Source organism: Rousettus aegyptiacus, unplaced genomic scaffold (assembly GCF_014176215.1).
Source record: "Rousettus aegyptiacus isolate mRouAeg1 unplaced genomic scaffold, mRouAeg1.p scaffold_m13_p_15, whole genome shotgun sequence".
Classification (NCBI taxonomy): domain Eukaryota; kingdom Metazoa; phylum Chordata; class Mammalia; order Chiroptera; family Pteropodidae; genus Rousettus; species Rousettus aegyptiacus.
Genome location: NW_023416290.1, coordinates 10,632,944 through 10,658,154, shown reverse-complemented (window position 1 = coordinate 10,658,154; position 25,211 = coordinate 10,632,944). Strand labels below are relative to the sequence as shown.

At 40.1% G+C, this 25,211-nt stretch overlaps 1 protein-coding gene and 1 pseudogene across 15 annotated transcripts in view; both read left to right on the top strand.

Moving 5' to 3' along the window:
- The window catches only part of LOC107514820 (serine/threonine-protein kinase Sgk3), a 120,024-nt gene that overhangs the window by 51,500 nt on the left and 43,313 nt on the right, over positions 1–25,211 (top strand). For 7 of the 15 annotated variants that reach the window (XM_036233287.1, XM_036233286.1, XM_036233292.1 and 4 more), the window contains one exon: positions 18,895–19,301. The exons of 5 other annotated variants lie outside the window; for them this stretch is intronic. The gene's annotated coding sequence lies outside the window, so the exon portion shown is untranslated. Of the gene's footprint in view, positions 1–11,855; positions 11,958–18,894; positions 19,302–19,330; positions 20,792–25,211 lie in introns of those variants that run through there. 3 more of the 15 variants (XM_016152933.2, XM_016152931.2, XM_036233293.1) reach the window with 3 other exon arrangements.
- LOC118612274 lies at positions 14,828–14,943 on the top strand (annotated as a pseudogene).

Genomic DNA, 25,211 nt, shown 5'->3' with positions numbered 1-25,211 from the left:
TTCTTAATGTCATTAGATAGCCAGTCATGTTTAAATTTCCCCAGTTGCTACATAATTTTTTCGGTTTTTCATGTCCAAGAAAGATCCAAGAAATAGCCATATATCACAATGGGTAGTTGATATATCTCTCTAAGTCTTTTAGTTTATATTTCCTGCCTTTCTTTTTTCTCTTATAATTTAGATAATGAAGAAACGAAGTCATTTTTTTCCTGTAAAATTTCTCACTAAATTTTGTTGATTGCAGCCCTGAAATGTTATTTCTCACATACCTCTGGCCCCTGTTATTTCTTATAAATTGGAAGTTAGAGATAGAAACTTGATGTGATTTGGGTTCATATTTTTTGGCAAGAGTACATCATAAGTAAGTGATGGTGTGTCTTCCATTAGGAGGCATAAAATATCTGGTCGGCTCTTCTTTTATAAGGCGAGCAGCCATTGATGATCATTGCTCAGACGCATTAATTCATTAAGGGTTACAGAATGGTGGTATTCTAATTCTATTCTCTATTCATTAGCTGGAATCATTCTATAAAGAGAAGCCCCCTTGTCAACTATTTGGTTACCTTATATTGGAAAGACAGGATAAAGACTTGATTTCTATCCTGTATTTACTTGATTTCAAAAAAAAAAAACTCAAATGGTTCAGCTCCTCAGCATCACTCAAAGGTAATTTATGAAGTTTGTTTTATATTCTTTAGTACCTTTGTAGACTCCTAGATTTAACATTCAGTATGTTTTAGTTCACCATAGTCATTGTTCTTTTTAATGCTCAATTTTCCCATTTTTGGTTAACTCTTTGAGTTGGCTTCTGAAGCCTTTGGCATGACTCTAGTAGTCATTTATATCATATTAGAAAATAAGGAAGTTAAGGCATTCCACGCTCGTCTTATATATTTCCTTTCCCAAATCTGCAATCAGCTAGTTCTACAAGGAACCCTGGTTCATTTTAGTGGGGTGTATTTAGAGACCACTGTCTAGATGCTGATAGGACTCATGTCACTGCGATGGTCATTGATTTTAGGTCTATTTGTGCCAGAGCTGGGTAATACATATATACATATATTTTAAAGGCAAAATACAAAATATATTCATAATGTTACTTCTAACTGAAATTCAATATTGTAGTTTTTTTTTTTTAAACCTAATCTAATCTGAATCTTTTTTCCCCACATCAAAATTCTTGGCTATTAAAACCACAGGGTAATTACTCATTTTCTTTATCCCACAACACGAATAGGTTTCAGAATAATAATACTATTACCAACAATATGATTACTTTAATAGAGTTTAAGATTTTTTATGTTATTTATTTATTTATTTTTGTCCTTAGGGCTTATCCCACAGGAATACACTTTGTTTTGAAGTCACTTGAAATATTCCCTCTAATCAGTTTAGTTAGGTCTTTAGTTGATGTTTGAGAAGGAGCTATTTTTAATCCTTTTTGCTTTTAGTTCCTATTATATTTTCCTTTATATCTCTAAATAATAAACCTACCTTTATTCCTTGATTTTTGTCAACTTTGTACACCATCTTTGAACGTACAATTAAAATATGTGAGACGAGCTCACTGCGCATTACCCTCCTTCCCTCACCGTGTCAGGGTCACCATTTTTAGCTACTCTATTGGTCATTCTATAATTTCTATACTTAATAACCTTTATTTCTTGTTCTATAAACAATAGATGGTAGGATTAAAAGTTTTTAAAAAAATTTTATACACTTAATGTACTGTACCATAGGGCTCAGTAGAGAACATATTATTGTACATATTAGGTAATCAGTACTTGTTGAATTAAGTTGAATTTTTATTATACTCTTTGCCAGAAGAAAGGTTAATCTTCAATTGATGGAGACACTAGCTGAATCAATAATTAGTAATTTATAAATCATGGTATCAGATCAAGGATTTAGTATTAGGAATAGTCATCTTTCTCTCCTTCCATTTTTACCTCATTCTCTGCAAATGACTTTGGATGTTGTATCATTTTTTATGTTTCTGTTATTCTGTTGCTAAAAGACATAAGTTCCTGTGGCAGAAATTTGGTATGAATAGAGAAAAATCACAGAGGATGAGAACCCGAGAGTGTTTTAATTAGGTAAAAGGTGAACCTACAATAAAAGCTTAGAAAATACATTCTTATGATTGAAGTTGTTAGTGCTGAGCTCTGGGACCTAAACTGGAGAAACAACAAAAAACTTCATAGTCTATTGAATCAGGAGAAAATTATTTCCCTCCTAAGCACACAAAAGAATACATAAAACTGTCCTTGTAAGCTCTGTCTCCACTAATAGTATCTTAATTAGGCATCATTTTAAAGGAAATATGAGTAATTAACCACGGATTAAAAGTTATCAAACATATCATGTAATTCATTTTATACAAATTTAAACCCAAAGGCCTATTCCAAATCCCACTGTCAAATAAAATTATTCAGCCCATCATTGATAAGATGATTTTCTGCATATGAAATTAATAGAAAAGAACTGACTTTTGTGAGTTGAAAAAAGGATTTGATTGGATGTCAAGTTCAAAGATTTTATTTCCTCTCTGAGATGACTGACCGCTAATTGTTGCTTATCAAATTTTATTTTCTTTGGCCTACCGCTGTGTGAGGCTTTAATGTAATATCATAGGGTGTTAATTCTCTTTTATAGAGTTAGGTCCCTTCACAAGAACATTAATATTTATGTAAACCAACATGCATTTAAGCAAAAGAAAAATAAGCACTGTTTTATATAAGAATTATATTGGAATTTGAGCTACAGAAAATCACATTTAAAAATTATATTTTCAGAAGTCTTCATGCAGTTTTCAGGTTCTTTTATATTTCAGTAAGTGTACAGTCCCATTCCTGTACTTAATCTTTTGTTGTGTTTCTTTATTATAGTTTCCTCTTTATATCTTTAATTATGTACTATGTAGTATTCTAGCTTCAACTTTGTATTTTAGTCAATATCATTTTTTTCAGTACATTGAAATCAAGTTTCTTTCTAAAAGTTATCAGCCATCTCAAAATTCCGGGCATAAAGTCTGAGAAAACAGTGGAAGTTTCATATTAACCTGCTCCAGAATGTTAGAAAATGTTTTCTTGGAAACTCATTAACCTCTCAGTGCTATTTTATTACACAGAATTAAACTATTATTATAGAGAGGTGACATAGTATAGTGGTCGAGAGGATGGACTCTGTAATTTCGAGGTCACCAGTTACTAGCTCAGTGACATTGAACCGTGTTTCTTCATGTGTACAGTGGGGATGATAATTGTACATAGTTCATAGGCTTATTGTGAGGATCAATATGTATTTATAAAGTGCTCGGAGAGTTTGACACATAAGTGTCAGCTATTATTATTATGACTTGTACTGTTAAGGACATTAGCGATTATTGTCAAGGATATAAATAGTTCTAGTCATTTTATATTAGTATTCAGAATATTTTAAATCACTATTACATCAGGAAATGGTGATATTACCTGTATTACTTATGTGTAGTTTTCAAAGAATTTTAGACATGCTAGAGTCAAGTATATTCCCAGAAAAGCACATTTCTAATTTTATAATAAAGCCAAGGGGATTCATATGCAGAAATTCATTTTATATTAATCTTTTCCTTTCAACAAATATTTAGGTGTCTGATCTGTGTAAGTGTGTTCCCGGGATCTTGGGTATAAGAAGGAATCATATATGGATCTCGCCAACACTTACTGGCTGATAGAGGATATATAAATAAATAGCTCTAAGGTAGAAAGCAAGAGGTGCAGATAAAATGTTCTTAGGAGCATACAGGAAAGAGATTATTCCCTACTAAAAGAGAACAAATTCCTGAAGGAGCTTGTACTTGAATAATGCCTTGAATGATGAGCGGGACTTGCATATGTTGAGAAAGGAGGCTCTGTGTTGCATGTAAAGAAAGAGTCCGTTTTGCTTGGAGCATGAGGTGTATGAAGGGGAAGTAGGGTTATACGATGGACAGAATATGGAGGCTCTGAGAGGCTAAGTGATTAGATCTTATCAGTTATCATTGGAATATTTGAGGGGTTTTTTTTTTCAAGTAAGGTGAAATTCACATAACAAAATTAACCATTTTAAAATGAACAAATCAGTGGCATTTAGTACATTTATAATGTGGTACAACTTCTATCTCGTTTCAAAAATTTTATCGCCCCCAAATTAAACCCTATGTCCATTAAGTAGTTATTCCCCTTTCCCTCATCCCTTCTGCCCACTCCCCCCAGCCCCTTGGCAACTATCAATCTGCTTTCTGTGTCTATGAATGCAACTATTTTTAATATTTCATATAAGTGGATTCATTCAGGATGTGACCTCTCATGTCTAACCACTTTCACTTAGCATGATGTTTTTGAGGTTGACCCACATTGTAGCATGTATCAGTACTTCATTTCTTTTTAAGGCTTCGTAGTATTCTCAGGAACATATATACCACACAGTCTGTTTATCCATTCATCGGTCGATGGACATTTAGTTGTTTCCATCTTTTGGGCTATTGTGAGTAGTGCTGCTATACTTACATGCATGTGTAAGTATTTATTTGGGTATCAGTTTTCAGTTCTGGGCATATGTCTCGATGTGGAATTGTTGGGTCATAGGGCTATTCCATGTTTAACTTTTTGAGGAACTGCCAGTCCGTTTTCCACAGCAGCTACTTACTCCATTTTACATTCCTACCAACAATGAGGGCTCCATTTTCTTCACCTCCTCACCAGTACCTGGTTTCCGTGTTTTTCATTATTGCCACCCTAAAGCAATTATATGAAATTCGAGTAAAGACAGTTGTAGTTCCTCCTTTCTACTCTGGGGTCTTATTTCTTTTTCTTGCCTGATTTTCATGGCTAGAACTCCTAGTACAGTGTCGACTAGAAATAATGAGACCCATTTGTTGTGTCGTAATCTTAGGGAGAAAGCTTTCAGTCTTTCCACAGTAAGTATGATTTAGCTGTAGGATCTTTGTAGATGCCCTTTATCAGGTGTAGAAAGTTCCCTTCTACTTCCAGTTTGCTGAGAGTTTTTAGCAGGAATGGAAGTTGGATTTCATTAAACGCTGTTTATGTGTCTATTAAGATAATCATATGGTTTGTCTGTTTTAGTTTACTATGTGAATTATATTGATTAATTTTAAAATGTTAAACCAACCTTGCATTCTTTGGATAAACCACACTTGGTCATGATGTAGTATCCTTTTTATATATTTTTGGATGCAACTTACTAAAATTTTGTTTAGAATTTTTGCCATCTCTGTACCTGATGGATATGATTTGAAGTTTCTTTTTTTATTGTTAAGGTAACACTTAACAATAAGCGTTGGGAAGTACTACCTCCTCCAATTATCTGGAAAATTTATATAAATTTGCCATCATTTCCATCTTAAATATTTGGTAGAATTCACCAGTAAGGCCATATGGTACTGGAATTTTCTTTGTGAGAGGTTTTTAAGTACAAACTCAATTTCTTTAATAAATATGGGGTTATTTGATTTACCTCTTCTTGAGTGAGCTTTGGTAGTTTATGTCTTTTAAGAAATTTGTACATTCCTAAGTTGTTGAATTTATCGGTATATAATTCTTCATAAAATTCCTTTATTATACTTTTGGTGTCTTTAGGATCTGAAGTAATGTCACATTAATACTGGTAATGTGTATCTTCTCTCTTTTAGTGCTAATCAATCTGATTTGTCAATTCTACTCATATTTTTTGAAAAATCAACTTTCGATTTCATTAATTTTTCTCTTTTTCATTGATTCATGCTCTGATTACGTCCTTTCTTGGATTATTTTCATTCAATTTGCTTTTCTTTTAAATATTTAAGTGGAAGCTGGGGTGATTGATTTGAGACCTTTTTTCTTTTTTAATATTATCTCCTAAGTACTATTTTAGTGTCATTCACAAATTTTGATATGTGTGTTTGCATTTTAATTCAGTGCAAAATATTTTCTAATTTTCCTTTTGATTTTTTACCCATGGATTATTTAGAATTGTATATCTTGATTCCATATATTTGGAGATTTTCCAGATGTCTTTTTGTTATTGATATCTAATTTCATTGTACTTAGGGAACATACTTTGTGTGACTTGAATTCTTATATTTTATTGACATTTGTTTCGTGGCCCAATATATGGTCTATCTTGGTAAATGTCTGGTGTGCACTTGAAAAACATGAATATTCTTCTGTCTTGGAGTGATCTGTAAATGTCAGTTAGGTTAATAGTGTTGTTTAGGTTTTTCTATCTGCTATGGTCTGAATGTTTGTGTACCCACACCCCTAAATTTATATGTTGAAATCCTAACCTCCAAAGGTGATGATGGTATTAGTAGGTGGGGCCTTTGGGAGGTGATTAGGTCATGAGGGTGGGGCCCTCATGAATGGGATTAGTACTGTTCTGAAAGAGCTCCCGCAAAACTCCTTAGTCCTACCATCAGAGGACACAGAGAGGAGGTCCTGGGTATGAACCAAGAAGAGAGCTCTCACTCAACCATGCTGGTATCCTGATCTCCAATTTCCAGTATCCAGAACTGAGGATTAAATTTCTGTTGCTTATAAGCTGTGGTATTTTGTTATGACAGCCTGAATTGACTAAGACAATATCCTTGCTGATTTTCTCTTTACTCGTGCTGTTATTGTGAGAGGTTTTTGAAAGCTCTGACTATAACTGTGGATGTGTCTATTTTTCCTTGAAATTGTTTCAGTTTTTTCTCATGTATTTTGAAGCTGTTATTAGGTACAGACATTTTTTGTGTGTCTTCCAGATGAATCGGCCTCTTTATAATTATGAAATGACCTTCTCTTTCCCTAGTAATATTATTTGTTCTGAAATATACTTTTATGATATTAATACAGCTACTCCAGCTTTTATTGTGATGAGTGTTAACATGTTATATCTTTTTTCATTCTCTTACCCTATTCGTGTCTTCATATTTGAAGTGTAGTTTTTTCGTAGGCAACATATAGCTGGGTGTTTTATTTATTCATTATGATTGGAGTGTTTATTCATTTTAATTGGAGTGTTTTGACCATTATGTTTAATTGTTATTGTTGATGAGTTATGTCTATTATCTTGCCCTTATTTTTTTTCTATGTGTCTTATCTGCTCTTTGTGTCCTTTTTTTCCTCTTATCCGCCTTATTTTGGATTGAGCATTATGATTCCATTTTTTCTCCTTTGTTGGCTTATTAGTTATACTCCTTTCTCCCTTATGTTAATGGTGGTTTTAGAGTATAAGTATACATCTTTAATTTAGTCTGGCTTCTATCTAAAACAGTCTATCTTCAGTTGAATTATACCACATCACTTATAGGATGTTTACACTTACATACACCTTATAATAGTATATGTCTATATCTCTCATCCCAGCCTTCATGCTATTGTCATCACACACTTTACTTATAAATAAAGCCCTCAATAAATTTTTACTCTTATTGTTTAAACAGTTGCTATCTTTTAAAGAGATTTAAATTATAAAAAATTAACAGCATACATTTACCTTCGTAGTTACTATTACAAGTGTTCCTCATTCCTAGTATACATCTGTATGTCCAGAAATCTGGAAATATTTTTCTTCTGTCCGATGTACTTCCTTTAATATTGTTCATGGTGTAAGTCTGCTGGTTTTGAATTCTTTCAGCTTTTGTACATATGAAAAATATCTTTATATTGCCTCTGATTTGAAAGGTACTTTTGCTGGGTATAGAATTCTGAGTTTTTCATTCAGTACTTCAAAGAAGTTGCATTGTTTCCTCCATATATAACATGACCTTTTTTCCTCTGGCTGCTATTACTGTTTGCTTTATCATTGTTTTTTGTTAAATTCATTATGAACTGTCTTAGTGAAGTTTTCTTCATGTTTCTAGTGGTTGGGTTAATTGAGCTTGTCAGATCTGTGGGTTTATAATTTTCATCAGATTTTGAAAAAGATCAGTCATATTTCTTCAAAGATCTTTTCTTATCTCCTTTCCCAATCCCACCTTTACCCTCTCCTTCAGAGACTCCAATGACAAGTATATTAGGCTACTTTGAGGTGTGCCACATAGGTAACTCATTGGCTCTCTTTCTTTCTAATTCTTTTTCTCTATATAGTTCTGTTGTATGTCTTCAGGTTCACTATTCTTTCCTTCTGCAATGTCTACTCTTCTGTTAATTCCATCCAGTGTATTTTTCACCTTAGAGATTGTTGTTTTCACCTCTAGACATGAGATTTAGGAAATTTTATACCTTCCTTGTCTGCTTAATTTTTGAGTATATTATCATTATAATAACTCTTTTAATATCCTTGTCTGCTAATTCTAACATCCATGTCAGTTGTGGGTTAGTTTCAGTGATCGATTTTTCCCCTCATTAACTGTCATATTTTTCTGCTTCTTTGCATGCCTTGTTATATTTGACTGAATAGCAAATATTGTGAATTTTATCTTGTTGGGTGCTGAATATTTCTGTATTTTTATAAATATGCTTGAAATTTTAATTTGAGATGCAGTTAAAATACTTAAAAATAGTTTGATCCTTGTGGAACTTGTATTCTTTTGGCAGCACCAAAGTAGCATTTAGTCTGGAGCTAATTAATCTCCACTACTAAGGCGAAATACTTCTGTGTACTTTGCCTCGTTGAATTGGGAGGTTTTCCAGCTGGCCTGGTGTGAATAATCACTATTTCTGGCTCTCTGTGAGGGCCTAATACTTCTTCTAATGCTTTCAGATGCTTTATTCTTTCCTGGACCTAGGGTCATTTTCTCACATGCATGCATTGATCAGCGCTGTTGAATTCTCAAGGAGGACCCTCTGCAGATCTCTGGGATTCTCTGTGATGTTATCTTGTCTCCTCTGTCCTATGAACTCTAGCCATCTTTTTCTCCCAGACTCACAGCTTTAACTGTTCAACTCAGAGACTCTGCTGGGTCTCCTGCAACCCCCCTTTCCTATGCCATGGCCTATAAATTCTCTGAAGGTGATAAGCTGGGGTACACCTTGCTTATTTCCCATCTCTGAGGGATCATTCTCCTTCATTGCCTGATATTCAGTACCTTTAAAACTATCGTTTTATATATTTTGCCTGTCTCTTTTTTGTTGTTGTTGTTGATTTAGGTGGGAAGGTAAATATGGTCCTTGTTACTCTACCTTGGGTGGATTCAGAAGTTCCCCCAAAGCTCTACTTTTAAAAGTTACCTGAAAAAAAAAAAATAACAAAAAACAAAAAAACAAAACAAAAAAAACAGTCATGTAACATTTTGAGGAGAGGAAGAGAAAAGTTCCAAGAGTGTATAACAGATAGCCTCTGGTACAACCATTCTGTAAAATGAAGTGTGACTTGTTTAGTCTATTTAATATTTCTTAAATCTCCAGTATATTATAAAGGTTTGCTGTGAGTTGTGATTTATAGATAGTTTGGGCCAGACTTCAGAGCTCTGGGGCCTTCCTTCAACATGCCAGGGACATTTTCAAAGCACAAGGGGCCATTGATAGATTGCAAATCACTTTTCACTCTTACTCGGTAGTCATTCTGCAAACTTGGTTCTGCTTCTACTTGTGTCATCTGGATAAGGTTGCAGTTAAGGAAAATTTACTCTCTGAAGATGTTAATAGTTTGTAGGGCCCCCTAACATAGGCAGTTTTCTGTGGTCTGAGGGTTTATTTCTGGAACACTAAAAGCCTTTCTAGTTCAACTCCAAGGAGTGCTATGTGATTCTTGTTTATCTTATTCTTGAGAATTTGTTTGAAATTCGAAGGGGAAAACTACTACAATCTTATTTGCATGAAAAAGAATAGACCAGTGTTTTAAGTATAGCAAGGGAGAGAGTTTAAGAAAAGCCGAAAATAATCATAGATAGATGAATATGTTTTTAAGTATTCACTACGGGTATATCACTTGTTTGAGCAATGGGTGGCAAAGAATGGGTAGGCTACATTTTTTATGCACTTCCAGAAATGTCTAAGATTTAATCTTCAAAAGAAGTTTTATTTAATAGCAGTTAATCTTCCCTTTTTTTTTTTTTTTTTTGAATCAGTCACATCAAAGCTTTGGTTAGCATGCAGTAACTGGTGTTAACATCAATGTCATAATTTTGGACAAAACAGAAAATCTTGCTGTTATAAGACTAATTATAGATGAATATATAATTTCTTTTAGGCTTTTTGAGATGTTGAAAGTAGTTTTTTCTTCTTTGATTGGCTGGGGTCTGGGATATCCAGCGAGGAGCTTATAGTTTAGTTTTGGAGATAAATATTATAAATAACAGAAAACAAAACCAGGTCACCCTGTTAAGTGCCCAGTTGAGTGGTACAGATCCTAAATATTATAGCATTTTATTGCATAGAGAGGTCCCTGAGCTGAGCTACTATAGTCCAGACAGGTAGCTAGAACTGAGAAGAGGTATTCTGAACTGGAAAGCTATGGGTGTTCAGTGGCAGGAATGTTGGCGGTACATTGTGGCTAGTGTACAGTGAGGAGACAGTCTGTCAGAAAGATGTGTACACAGAGAGTAGTTAGAGATGAGATGGAAAAAGTAGGTGAGGGTCAGATCCAAGATCCTGAGTTCTTTGAATTCGGACTTTATAAAGAGATGGCAGTGAAAATGACAAGGGTCATTGAAGAGATTCTGTAATGGAGAAAGCCAAGGACCTGGTGACTAAATGCGAGGATCGAGAGGGAAGAAGAGTCAAAGGGTTTGAGCTAGGACAAGAATGTTATTATAGAAGTCAGAAAGGAGAGCTTGAACGAAAGCGATGCCAGAGATCCCTGATGCCTTTTCTAAAACTTCCCAATTTCTCTTGTGTGGCTCCTAACTGGACAGTGCTTTCTCTGCAGTCCTCCTCCTTTAATTGTTGAGCCTGGCAGGATGACATGGAGTGTGGAAGGGCATTTAGAGGTCATGTGCTCACCTGACCTAATTTCTTCATTCTGCAGATAAGGAAATCTTACGTCACACAGCCAGGCTGGGCTCTTGGCAGTATTTTCAGAAATTCTTGTGGTAAAGGTTACTGTGTATCCATCCTGTTTGTTGGCAAAGTGACGCATGTTTCCCTACTATAATTCAGTGTTATTAACTTGATTCCTCAAAACGTTTTTCACCTTCCAAAATTATACACATTAGTAGTTAAAATACTTTTTTCCAGTGGGTCTGATTTTTCCCGTTCAGCCGTATATGCAGTCACAAACCTCGTAGTATAGTACGCTGTGGGCATGAATGCCAGACTTGGCCAGGGCGTAATCGGTCTGCTCTCTTGAAAAGAGCCTGATCTGTTCGAGGGAAGAGGGAATGGTTAACATTAATTTAAGGTTGGAGTGATGATTCTTACTGGGAGCCCTTTCCATTGTTTTGAAAATTAAGAACGGGGATGTGTGGTGGAGGAATTGCTTTCCTTTTTTTGCCCCCTCTTAATCCCATTCCCATGACTTCTCATGCATGGAACCCTGAATTCAAGTGTGACTCCTGCCCTGCTCCAGGAGAATGAGCACAGCCAGTCCCCTGAAAAGTGAACTTTGTTGTTTTAAGATGTCTCCCCCTACATCTTACTTAGCTGGAACCTGGGGACAGTGACTTCTCTTCGCCTTCCCGAGGCTCCTTCTTCATCTTACCCCGATGGCTGTCTCCTTTTCCAGGTTGCCTTCGCCTGCGTCCTGCTCTTCCTCCCTCTGGGTTAAATTCCCACGGGCACCCCCTTCCATGTGGCATTCTGCCCGCAGCTTGTCTCGGGTCCACTGCCCGCTAGAGCGCCGGGGGCAGAGCTGAGTGGGCAGAAGCCCCGCCCAGCGGGGGGCCGGCAGCCCAGACGGCGCCGGTGATTGGCGGGGGCCGGGCCTGCGGCGGGAGCGGGGCCCAGAGGTCTGCCCGAGAGGGGGGCGCGGAGGGCGCCGCTGGGGGCCGGAGGCGGGTCGCGGAGCCGGGCCGAGTGTGGCGCAGCTGTGGCGCTGCTTGCCGCTCGCCACGCGCCGGGCGCGGGTCGCCGAAGGTAAGTGTGAGGAGGGGTCCTGGCGGCGCGCGGGCGAGTTGGAGGGACTCCGCGGGCACGCCCCATGCAGGTGCGGGTGGCCGGACGGCCCGCGGTGCCGCTTGCGCGCCGGGCAGGAGCGCGCGGGTCCGGGCGGCGGGCGGCTCCTGCTGTGAACTCCGGGTGGGAGAGACACACCAGCTCTGGCTTTGCGGCACTTGTTCGCGGCGGCGTTAGCCCCCGACAGAAAACATTTGCGTGGCTCCACACACCCTCTCCCCAAACGTGGAGAGACCGCAGGGACTGCAGAGATTTTATATTCTTTACAATATAGTTCCAGTGTGTGGTTCAGAACTGGAGGAGAAACTCGGTAGTGAACTTGCGATGCGGCTTGGACTTACTGGTATTCGGTTTGAGGAAAGAGTGTTATTTAAACAAGGACACCGGGGTTTACAAGGAGGTGTATCGTGGAGATAAAGTGGGAAGGCTTTGAAGCTGGAGTGCCTGGGTTTGAATCTTTTATTAGTTGTGCTTAATCTCTTTATGCCTTCGTTTTTGCGTATGAAAAATGGGGACAATGATAGTTCCAACCTTATAGGATTGTTACGAAAGTTAAATGAGTTAATACTTAGTGCCTGCGGCTTGGGGATTCATTTGGAACAGTTTTCAAAGACTGAGTCGCACAAGAAAAGGTCTGGTGACTTTGTCTCATACTAAAAAGATGGGATCACCTACCTTGTTCCAAGTCGCATCCAATGATACAGAAATCTCGGAATCGTGCAGGTTTTTCTAAAAGAGGGATGAAAAAAGGCAGCCCTTTTAGGGTATAGCCTCATTTTAAGCACCAAGCTCTGGTATGTTTGTTTAAAAGAAGTTCATATGATTTGATACAGAACTTATAAGTTGTGCTATTTTGGGCGGGTGCTTATTTTTACTATTATTACAAAATGAGGTAAACCAGAGTACCCAAATACATAAAGTAACTAAGTATCTTAGAAACCATAACTTGTTACTTAGAATTACATAGTTGAAAGGAATCTGAAAAATCAGACCAGTTGCCCTTTACAGGTAAGGATGAGGCCCAAAGACTCAGAACCAATAAATGTCAGAGCTTCAGCTTTGCTGAGCAACAAATTATAGAACCAAAAGATTATATTACTTCTGGTTTTGATAATAGTATACTATTTTTATTTTTGACGTTTTTTTGGTGCTCTGCATGGTTTTTTTTTTTTTTTTTCCCTCAGCAACATCCTGCTTGGTAGCTTAATTGCATGATTCATAATCATTCTTCAGCATCTTTGATTTAAATCACAAATCTCAGTTTCTACACCAATGATTGCTTTGAGACCAAGATGATTGTCTTCTTAAGCTTTGTACAAACATGTTCTAAAGTGCTTCAGTTTTGTTGTTTTAAAATACAGTCCTTTTCTCTCATGCAGGGAATGTAAACAGCCAGTATAAACAAATTGGCCTAGTAGACAGTTTGTTATCACTGTGTTATTGGTGAAGTTTTCTTGACTGGGTAGGATAGAGTCAGGAAGTAGATCCCCGAATGCTAGCCGAAGAAAATAGGAGTGGGTCACCAGAAGAGATGTGTTGCAATTACTGCCAACTTCAAAAGGATCATGGAATAAAATTATTTGGAGATACCAAGGAATTATTTTGTTAGTTGCTGACTCTTCCTGGCTCCTTGCCTAGTTCACTCCCTCACCTCTAGGTATTTTTCAGTCAGACCCGCCTATTTAAAAATCCATACAACCCCATTCTTCTATAATATGTTAATCTATTGATTTAGTCAATTATTACATATTGTCTGCCATTCAAGGGTAAGTTCCTTGAGGCCAGGGGTGCTTGTAAGTTGTGTTGACTGCTGTATCCACGTGCCTGGAAACAAATGGCTGCCTCCAGAAGGTGTTAAATGCATCAGTCTGATCCAGACATTTCCAGTTAGGACTCGTGATTATTTAAGCCAATTCACTGTCATTTTGCCCTGAAAAATTTGAGGCAGTGTTAATCCTTCTTCTACCTTGCTGTCCACATGAAATAGTTACTGACATTTCTTTTCACGTGTTTTTGCAAACATGCCATTCATATTGCTGCCAAGCCCCTATTTCTTCAAGCCCGCCTCCATTTCATTTCGTTCTATACACCTCCAGCCCCTCAGATTCTCTTTTCAGATGCCTCCACATCCTCGTCTGCAGAATGAACCCCAGAGCGAGAAGCCTGATGTTCAGAATTCTCTCCAAATCCAAGTGGATTTGATCTCAAATCCACCTTTCTCTTTTTGTTTTTATTAACGAGTGAGTTTTTTCCCCCGCAGTTGAGCAGGAATTCAGACAAGCTGGACAAATGGCTATTCCCTGTTCGTACTGAGGACTGTACTGCCTTTTCTGTTTTGTGTGCCCAGCCTTCAGAACCTCCTTCACATGTTGCCACCATCGCAAATACCTAGATAAGTTCAATTGGAAACGGTTTTTCCTTCCCCTGAATTTCAGTGACTTTTCAAAGCTTTCTTAGAAAATTGATCACAGTCAACTTTGAATTGTACTTCTTCGGGCATTTGTCTTTTCTGCTACATACAAGCTCCTAGAGGACAAGAAGCACACACACACACCAATTCCAGTTACTTTTTAAAGGAAAAAATAAGAAACACACCCCTTATCTGATTTTTAAATACAAATGAACTTAAAGTTCTATTTAATAGGCCTTTAAATCATTAAATACCACCCTTCTACAGTCATTTCTACAATATGGACAATTAAGGAAGACGATAGGGAGAAATTAAGTTATAAATAAGAAGATTCTGGATGTGTTTCCATAGTGTAGCGGTTAGCACATCTGCTTTACACACAGAAGGTCCTGGGTTCGTGCCCCAGGGGCCACAGTGCATGGTCTATGGCTATGCCACCCTGAACAAGCCCGATGTCTAATCTTGGAAGCTAAACAGGGTCGAGCCTGGTTAGTACTTAGATGGGAGACCACCTAGGAAGACCAGGTGCCGTAGGCATTAAAAAAAAAAAAAAAAAAGTTCAAATGAATGTATTGGGATCTGGATTCACCAAAGGGAGAAGGTATAGGGTGAAAAACATCCCCAACACCCATATAGATGGACAGGCAGAAGTTAAAAAATAAGCACAATAAACTCACGCGGGAAAGCATTAGGACCACACCGACTCCATGGAGCAACATCTGCAGCTCTGGATTTTCTTGGGATATTATTCCTAAGCTTTATTTTGTTTTCGCATCTCGGCACAAGTAATCCCGTCTCCCTGCTTTGTTTTCTGAGCTGGATAGGACTGAATGTTCTTTTCTTTCTGGGCTGCAGAAAGTAGTTTGCCTTCTTTCCCTTTATTGTTAAAATAATAAGATGTTCGTACGTCTTCATTTATTTTCGTAGATATATGGAGAAGACATGTCAGAAACTTTTAGTCCTTCAGAGAAAGGAGATAGATATAAAATAATTGAATTTGTCCACTGTTCAAACTTCCAGTTCTATTAAGTTCGATTCCAACATTTGGCCGGACGTATTTTGCTTCATTTTTCATTACAGACATATCCTTGCTTATATTCCAGTTGAGAGAATGTTTTTACTTTACTTGTGATCTTTTTCCTAAAAGGTTAAAACTTGTTTCCAGACTTTGTGTAGACATTTCTGCAGTTTAATTTTTATTTTTTCCTATTGCTTCCCATACCTCAGGTGGGGTTTTCCCACTTGAGGGCATGCATTGGCCTGACTTATTTTCTTTGTACTTGATTTTGAGTATTTACAGGTATAACCTAAATTTATTTTACCATTCCTAGGATGAAGCTGCAGTTTTTATTGATAGGAAAAAGTTGGTGGGGAAAATACATATAATAAGTTCTCATTTTTGAAATGCTAGAACTTCAAGGTAAAATTCCACATATTATCTTTGCTAATAACATACTGTAAGGTCAGAATTTGAAACTAATATAAAGTTTTACTGTCAGAAGAGGACTCGTGAAAGCAAATATTTGCTTTAGAGTAAAGTTCCCTTTATCACACTGTGTAAGTATCTGTGTTTACCCTGAGTTCTCCTTGTTTTTTTAAAAAAGGCTTTAGTTAAGGGTGTTACCACATAAGATCATTCATACAAATAATAAAAGTTGGGACACAAACTAATTACATGTTCCTAGCACATGGTAAGCACGGTTAAGTAAATAAATCTATATTTTTAGGGAGAATTTTATTAAGATAATGTGTATAATAATGGGATTGATCTAGTAAACAGGGAGAAAGTGACGACTCAGGAGATTGATGAAGGGATGATGTACCACGAGTTATTTTGAAGATCTCAGTTGTACACTTTGGCAAACTGGAATTTCCAAGTGCCTCTCTCCACCTGTTTGTTGACTAAATTAATTAAAAATTAATCGTGTATTAAATGTGTGTTGGGGCCTACTAAATAAATATACAATGGATAAGTCACAGTTTCTATACTCTCGTCAAGGAGGTTCTCAATAAACATGCAACATTCAATCCCAGATGGTAATAAATGCTGAAATGAAAACAAAAACAAAAACAGGGTAATGACAAGATTGATTTGGGGAAGGAGCGCTTTAGGATAGTCATGAAGGCTTGCTGACATGTGAACGAAGGCTTCATTGTGAAGAGAGGAGAAAGCATTCAGGGCAGAGGGGGCACAGGTGCAAGAGGCTGGAGGTGGGATCGCGTTGAGTGTGTGTGCGAACTAGGAAGAGGCTGTTTTGACAGGACTCTGGTGCCCAGCGCGGTGAGAGAGATGAGAAGGTCGGGCCATGTGGGCTGCTGTAGTGTTAGCCACAATTTAGAGTTTGGATTTACTCTAAGGACAGTGGGAAACCATGGAAAAGGTTTAAGCAAAGGAGTGAAATGATTAGATTTACAGTGATTAAAACAAAACAAAACAAAACACTCTGTCTACTGTGGAAAGAATGGACTGGCAGGGAGTCAGAATGGAAGAAGAGAGAACAAGTTGGAGGCTCTCCCCAGTCCCCAGAGACTCTATGGCGTGATGGTGATTGTTGTTTGTGATTTGTTTTTGTTTTTGGTGCCTCCTTAACCTGGAGTCTTCCAACTCTCCCTCAGCTTCTAGGGCCCTCAGGATTTTACCGCCGCTAGTTCTGCGTGCATTCCCTTTGCTTTTCTCTTGGCTCATATCATCACCCCCCACCCATCATTCTCCCAGGGGTTGCAGTTCCCCAGGAATCGTCCTTGAGAGTGTTCCGTGTTCACGTCTGCCCTGGGAGACAGGCTGGGAGTGTGCTTCCCCATGGAAGAACTTGGGAAACCAGGAAGAGGGTTGGCATTCTGGTGACTGGGAACCCAAGATGCCTGACCCTGGGAGGCCGAGGACAGAGCAGAGCACGCCGCTGCTCTTCCGGTTCCAGAACCAGCAGAGGGTCATGTTGTCAGCTGGAGTAAGCATAGGGCCTTCTTTCTTATCCTGTTAATTTTGAGGCTAGTGTTGGAAAGCATTTACTTCTTCCTCCACACTCAGTCCTTCCTTAAATGTATGTAATGAAATGGGACCGGTTTCAGGGAATCGACAGACTTTTGTTGAGGTTCTTGGACACTCCTGTGGAATGGTTGGGTGCTGACTATTCTTCTGTATTATGTCCCAATACTGTATATTTTGCACCTATTTTATTTTTAATTCATATATTTATCAAGAATCAGGACAAATAAAATATCTCAAAGGGATGGCTACATCTAGGGAAAAATAGGACTACTGTGTGGTTGCAGAATGAGGGGAAAATTGAACGGGGTGGGGTGGGAGTTAGAGGAAGGATATATTAGTAAGGAAGAAAAACAGGAAAAGTTGTAACTGATTCATCATGTGATGTATGTGTGTGTGAGAAGGTTACTAGGTATCTTCCACTGGCAGATCCTGTTAGATTTTTAATCTGTTCTGCAATGAATTTAATTTACAGATGTGACAATGTTTCTGTTGAAACATTTTGGATATATTTGGAGCTGGTATTCTGAGAGGCGGAAAAAAACAGATAAAGATTATATCCTATTGTAGTAGCCTTTTAGTAAAGTAACCGTTTTGTTTGGATCAGAATTTCCCGTAATGGTACTTTTAATGTAGTTTAAAATGGAACCTACACGCTTGGCCTCGTCTCTTCTTAGGAATAATTTCTGTCCCAACCCCACTCTCAATTCTTTCTTTTTCTTATTTTCTGGGTCAGTACCCTGTGTTCATACCAGTCCTCTGGCCATGCCCAGACTCTGTGCCTGGATTTTCTTTTGTCTCTTCCTTGACTGGCTCTGTAAGCTCCCTCCTTTGGGACTCTGCTTCCAAACACCCTGTGCCCAGTCCTGTCCCCCTGCTGAAGAAAACTTGTAGCTCTTCCTGGAATAATTCCTTCCCTGTGGAACAAGCTCGTTCTTAATTTTCCTTTATGTCTTGGTGTGAATCGCTGACCACCTCTCTCCACCATATTAATTAAGAGTGCATCGTAGCACTTAATGAATTTATCTACCTTGTAACTTGGGTAGGGTCCACTAGTCAGTACCAAACAGTCTTTGTAAACTGTGAAGGAAATGGAGTTCAGAACCTCTCTGCTTATATTTTAGATGTAAAAGCAGAAGAATCTTTTGACCTTCTTTTAAAATAATTTTGGCTGTCTGAAAGAAAGATAGACAAGATCCAGGACACTAATTGCATACAGTGGCCAAAGATAAGCGTAACGACGAAGAGGAAAATGCTTTTTTTGAAAGCCTTACCTGATGTCCCCCTATTTTAAGCAGTTTTTATCAATACAGTTTTAATATAATATGAATTTGGACAGTTTTCTATCAGAGCTTCACCCATATTTCTATTTTTTATAGCCCACCACATAAAAAATTTTAGATCTATTAATACTTTTTTTTTAAAAGACTGGATTCTCCTTTTTAAAAAAACACATCCTGTGATAGCATCCTTTCTTGTGTCCTCTCTGTTTCATGATTTAGCCCTTGATTGGCCTCGTGATGGAGTCAACACTCAGAACTCACTTTGTGCCAAGCTCGTGGTTAGATGTTGATGCGGGAAGTTTCAAGGAGAGGAAGATGCGCCATTCCTGACAAGTGCACACCTGACCCCTCCTGGTGACAGAATTAGAAAAGCTGCTTTTCTTGTGCGTGGCTTTCTCTCTGTAACCCGGCTGCTCATGGACACGTGGTGGTGCTCCCTTCTCTTCAGTATCTCCAAAGGCGATTGCGAAGGAGGAGATGCTTGCAGCAATACCGTAAGAAACCGAGGGACAGTGGGCTCTCAGGTCAGAGCCGTGTTCACGTCAGTGCTGCCCCCGAAGGCTGTGTGATCATGTGGAAGTTCTCCTCATCGCCTAGGCTCCTTCATTTGTCACACCAGGATAATGGTACTTAACTGCATGGGTTGCTGTGAGGGTTGAGTGATGTGTTAGATGCAAGCTCTTAGCACAGTGCCTGGCATTAATGCTCAATAAATGTTAGTTTCTCAGCTTCAACACTCTTGACATTTCAAGTCAGGTAATTTTCTGTTGTTGGGGCCGTCCTGTGCATTGTAGGACGTTTGGCATCCTCCGTGACATGTACTCACTAGCAGCCCCCCCAAGTCGTGGCAACCAAAAGTGTCTCCAGACATTGTCAAATGTCCCCCTGGTGAGAACCACTACACATATAATATTTACTAGCTATTATATTACTCTTGCTCATCACTGCTGCTCCGAAGATCTGGCAGGCCTCTGCAAGTTCTGTTCTCACCTGAGTAACTTCTTTTTGTCTTGTTGGGCTCATCGCAGTTGATGCATGTTGGATGTAAGGTTAGGTCTTCCATTCTGCTGAGTATCTGTACTTCCTCTTTGGAGCCACGTGCCCCTCATCCTAGGCATGCCAGCCGTCCTTGGGGACTGAGCTACAGGATTATTTTGTGATTCCCCAGCAGAGCGAAAGCAAATTCTTTCAGTGCTTCTCCTTTAAAAAGCCCAAGTTTCCTATGAACCTCCCCAAGTTCCAGCTTTTATCCCCATGTGAATGACGTAGCCTTTGTTCTGGTCTCTCTTAGTTGGCCAGAAGATGATTTTGCAGAATTTAAATTGCTTCAATGTTATAGAATAAACATATATTAAATTTACAGTAATAGAAGAGTAGCTTTTTCATAATTTCACTTGTAACCATTTACAAATAAGTTTATGAGCCTTCTTCATCGCTTCCCTGAGGACTCTTCAGAGCATGTTATGTTGTAGAGGCAGTGTGATACAGTGGGTAAAGGTCTCGAAGTCAGGCCACCTGAGTTCAAGTCCTGACTCCACCACCTGGGGCAGGTCGCTTCCATCTTTTGATTCTTCAGTTTTCCTCAGTTTCATGTCAGTAGGGCTGTTGTGAGGAGCGATCAGGTTAACACGCGCAGTCTGGCTTGTAATAAGCTCAGCCACTAAGTATTAAATACTGTTAGGTTGCTGGTTCGATTTAGCTTGAGGGAAAGGAAAACTTTACTTAGGGACAGTGTAGTGTGGCAAACAAGTCCATATAGATTTTTGAGTTGGTCATATTTGGATTTGAACCCCAGCTCTATCGTGTGTTAGCTCACTCCTGGCTTGGGCAAATGATTTTCTCTCTGTGGTTTTTTGTTTTTTTTTTTTTTTTTTGACAGCAATATCTTCATTTCTAGCATGTGGTTCTAGCTCCTTTTTCCAGAGAAAATTGAGGCAAACAAGTGTGATCTCTTTCAGACTTCTGCTTCCATACCTGTCTGGCTCTATTTGTAGCCAGGCTGGGAATACGTGACAGTTCACACCTGTGGCCCCGCTCTTTGATTTCATAGGGTGCCATACGTCCATCTGACATCCTACTTAGCCAGCTATTGAAATCATATCATTCTTCCCATTAGGTAAGTTCCTTGCAGGTAGGATTTTTCTCTTTTCTTTGTCTTCCTGTTGCTTAGTACATGACGAATGCTTTAAGTGTTTGTCGAATGAAGGAATAAAAACCAGTTTGAAACAAATTGCTAGGTATTAGATCTAGTTTATTGACTACGTATACAAACCTAAGTCTTTTACACATGCCTTGAATCCTTAGGACAACCATATAAAGTAAGATTGCTAGCCCCATTTCCTAGATTAGGAAACTGGAACTCAAATAACTTAAACTTACGCAAGGCCTTGAGGTCGAGAATTATGGCATTTCATCTCTGAAAGCGTTGTAGTCACAAGAGAGGATTGCCTGACACGAGCTTTGGCCTTAGAGTGGAACTCAGCAGCTACCCCACTCGGCCAGCCCAGGAGCGAACAGGATGAGGAAGTTCATATCCTCATCCCTCACCCATGTCCTGACAGCGCCTCCCTGGATGAAGTCAGCCAGCAGCCGGAGGGCCAGGGAGGCTGTGGGGTACAGGCTGTACAGGTCGGTGTCCTGGGGTGTGGATCGGGGCGCAGCTGGAGCCGAAAAGGCAAATAGAGAATGTCCAGCACGGTCCTCCTCTCTCTGTCCCATGGTGTTCACTCTTAGTCTCTGAGCACAAGACTCACGTTCCTAACTCAGGAAACACAAAGTCCTCTCAACCTCTGCACCCAGTTCCTTCATACTCCCACCGGGCACCACTGCCAGGTCTCTGCACCGTAGCTAGTCCTTTGGCCCAAGTTGGTGATAACACCTTTTTCTTCATCCCCTCGCCCTCTGCCAGCACCTCAGCTGGTCAGAGTTGTTCACTGGTGTGGCAGCCCACACCTTTGTTCCCACAGGACCCAAGTCCTTTGCAGTCCCATCCTTTTTGGGGTTGCCACAGTTTCCCATTGACTGGTACTATTGGTCATGTCCCCGTGAATCTCTCTCAGCACGTAGGGGGACCACCATGTGCCCTGCTCAGACTTCTCCTCCTTCACATGGCTTCCTTTCACTACTAAATTTCAAGACCACCCCTGAGCAGGGCTGTATTCTCTCACTCTGGCCAGTGCTAGCACATGGTCATGTCCATCCGTAAATAGGTGTGCCTCTTCCGCCTCTGCCAACCGGGAGTAGGCTCCTCCCCATGAGTGTGACATGGAAGGTGAGCAAGTACCGGGGGCGGGAGTGTGGGGGGCGTCTGTCCCTTTAGTTTACTTGTACCTTCCAGACCTACTCAGGCCCAGTCTTGCCTTTACCATGCCAAGCAGAATGCTGCCGTACAGCCCAGTTTTATGATTCAGTGGATCCCATAATATTCTGCGTATGATGGGCTGTTCTTGTTACAGTCTCTTGGTTCCCATGAGCAGGTATCAATCTGATCTCTACCCAGGCTTGGTAGCAGGCCAGGAACCAAATGGACAACAGCTTATGACAGTACAGCTCTTCTCCTGGTGCTTATCAGAAGCTCCTGACCCCATCCCTGTCTGTCTTGTCATTTCTGGTACTATTGGGTATGCTGAGGCATAGGCCTAAGAGTTAGGGCAGGTTTCCTTGGATCAGGCCCCAATAAAAACCGACAGCCTCATGGGTTGCCCAGCAGACAGGTCAGAGCAGCATACACAGATGTGAAGCTCACCAATTGTTTTACCTCTTCCTCAGTGGATGTGGTACAAGGTGTGACAGGTTCTCTCACTTTAGACATGATATCGTGCCTCACCACTCTGAGACCAGATCATCAATGTGGTGGAGTTCTGAACTTCCATGGCTTTTATCCTCCTTCCTCTGGAGTGTGCATGTGCGTGAGTGTGTGCGTGCATGAGTGCATGCGTGCGTGCATCTGTGTGCGTGTCTGTGTCTTACAGTGGAGTCTGGGTGCTCACTACTTCTTGTTCACCAGGTCTGGTTAACATAATGCCATCAGTGGATGGAACAGGTTGGGGATCTGTGAGGTATCGAAATGATCAAGGTCCCTCCAGACTATATTATGAGAGTGCAGACATAGCCCTCAGGTAAGACAGTGAAGGTGTATGGCTGTTTTAGCCACCTGATGGCAAATTGCATCTCACTGTCCTTACTGATGATGATAGAAAAGAAAACACTTGCCAGGTCAGTAGTTGTTTACCAGATATCAGGGGTTATGCCAGCTTTTTTCCACCAAAAAAATGTAACACCTAGGATCACAGCTGTAATTGGCAGCACTATCTGATTAAAGGTATAATAATCTATAGTCATGTTCAAATATCTTTCTGGCTTTGGTACAGGTAAATAGACAAGTTAAATGGGATGGAATAGGAATTAATACCCCTGCATCCTCAGGTTTTTGATAGTGGTATTAATTTCTGAGCTTGTTCCGAGAATGTGGTGTGGTTTGGAGTTTACTTTCTTACTGAGGAGAGTGGGAGAAGTTCCAGGGACTGCTTCATGGCCCTTTTTTCCATAATGGCTTTTGTGACATTGGACAGGAAACCGGTGTGGGGATTTGGCCAGTTACTAAGCATGTGCGTTTCCACTAAAAGCCTAGGGCTAGAGAAAAAGCAACGGATGGGCCCGCGGTCCCTTTGGACTCACCATGAGACATCAGCGTTGCCTTCCTCTCTCACCTCCCCTCTAGAGTGAGGTGGGCACTCTGCTGGACCGTGCTTTGGGTCTCCGGGGGTGCGGCTGTTCAGAGCTAGTGTCCAGTAACCCTTGGAAGGATTATGCATTTCCCATTCACCAGTGGACCCTCGCGGATGGCTGCAGGTCCCTGTTGGGGAAGGTCTGGAGACAGGTTGATGGGGTACACTTGTGGCCATGTATAGGGTCAAAGTAATCACATTTAGTCCTTGGTCTAGCATCCTTTGAATGTATTCCCATATTGTGCTCCTTAGACTTCTGCCAGTAAAAATTGTTGAGATTTTGCAGATTTTTCAGTATGAAGGCACTCTCCTTCCAGAGCAGGCTTTGAACTTCTTCCTGGTTTCTTTGGGGATCTAACTATCATTATGAGGCAATGACAGGTGATGGGAGTAGGTAGTGAGGTGAATTAGCATCCCCTTGTGAAACAGCTTGATAGGGTTTTGTGTGTGTGTGAGGGGGGGGAGGAGTTGGGAGGCTGGGTCTCCTCAGAGGGGTGTAGGCGCTGCTTTCAGCAGGAATGTTCGGTTATATAAGGAGTTCAGCATTCTTAGCCTCACTTGTCTCCCAAGTGCCTACATCCATGATTCAGGATCATTCCCCTTTCCAGCCAGTGACCTTATGTTAGCGTAAGATGCCCTTATGGCTGCAGGGTTGCATGATTAATTGCCTCTGCGACCCTTACCCTCAAACCCTGGGCTTGATCCTTGGTCCTGTCAATTTAGCAGCTGTAAGAGAAAACGATCTAACAGCCATAGATTTCCCACCCATCCATGTGGGAATTCACAGTGTTCAGTTTGTCCTTTGTTTTCGGCACATTCTCAAAGACAACTGGAAGCAGCCCCAGCTCAGGTCACAGTCTTCGAAATCAGCATTGGACTTCCAGCTCCTTGCCCACCTCCTGCATTCCATCCCGTGATACCATGGGAGGACATTTAAGTGATCATGACATCACTATGTTACAGATGATCAGTTCCCTATCCCCTCCCTCTGCGGGAAGGTGATCAGGGAGGGCATTCATCAAACATGCATCCCATTTTTGAGGGTCTGTTTCTTGGGGTCATTCTTGGTTCCTACATCAGTCACATGACACACTTAAATTGAAGGGACTCTACCAAAGTGACTGTCTACTAAACTGCTGTGGGCAGGGGTGGGAGCCAGCAGCATCCAGTGAAGCTGAAGCACCCCTTCTACCAACAGTAGGGGTGTTGGGAGACCATTTCTACTCCCAGTTTAATCACCAGGAGGGACTGCCAAACTCACCCTTTGAATGATATCATTTGGTGTCGGTGGAGATTATGGGCTGCTGTGTGTAGCAAAGGCGACATCAGTGTGACATCTCAAGCCCTTTATCCATGGGTGGGGTGATAATATTAACATAATTTATTTGTTCTGTGTGAAGATCTAATGTAATATCTCTGACCAGGGAGGGGTCCAGTGCATCAGAATCATCTGTAGCTGTTGAAATGAAGCATACCATAGCACAGTGGCTAAGAGTTTGGACTCTCGAGCCAGACAGCCTGGGCTCAAATCCTGACGGGCAGATTATTTAACCTGTGTCTCAGTTGCCTCTTTTGCAAAATGAGGGTAAATAGTTACGTACTACTAGGATCTCAATCCAAAGCAAGCTACATCCGTTTACCCTGATGCAAAAGTCTGAAAACCACACTTGGAAAATCCCTTCTCTGAAGACTAGAGTATTTTTTAGGTGAGAGGTAACCCTTAGTCCACAGGACCCGAAGCTCTCGGAATTCCTTAGCATAAAAGCAAGGCAGATGGGACACGAATGTTTGATCGTGGTTTAGCTATTG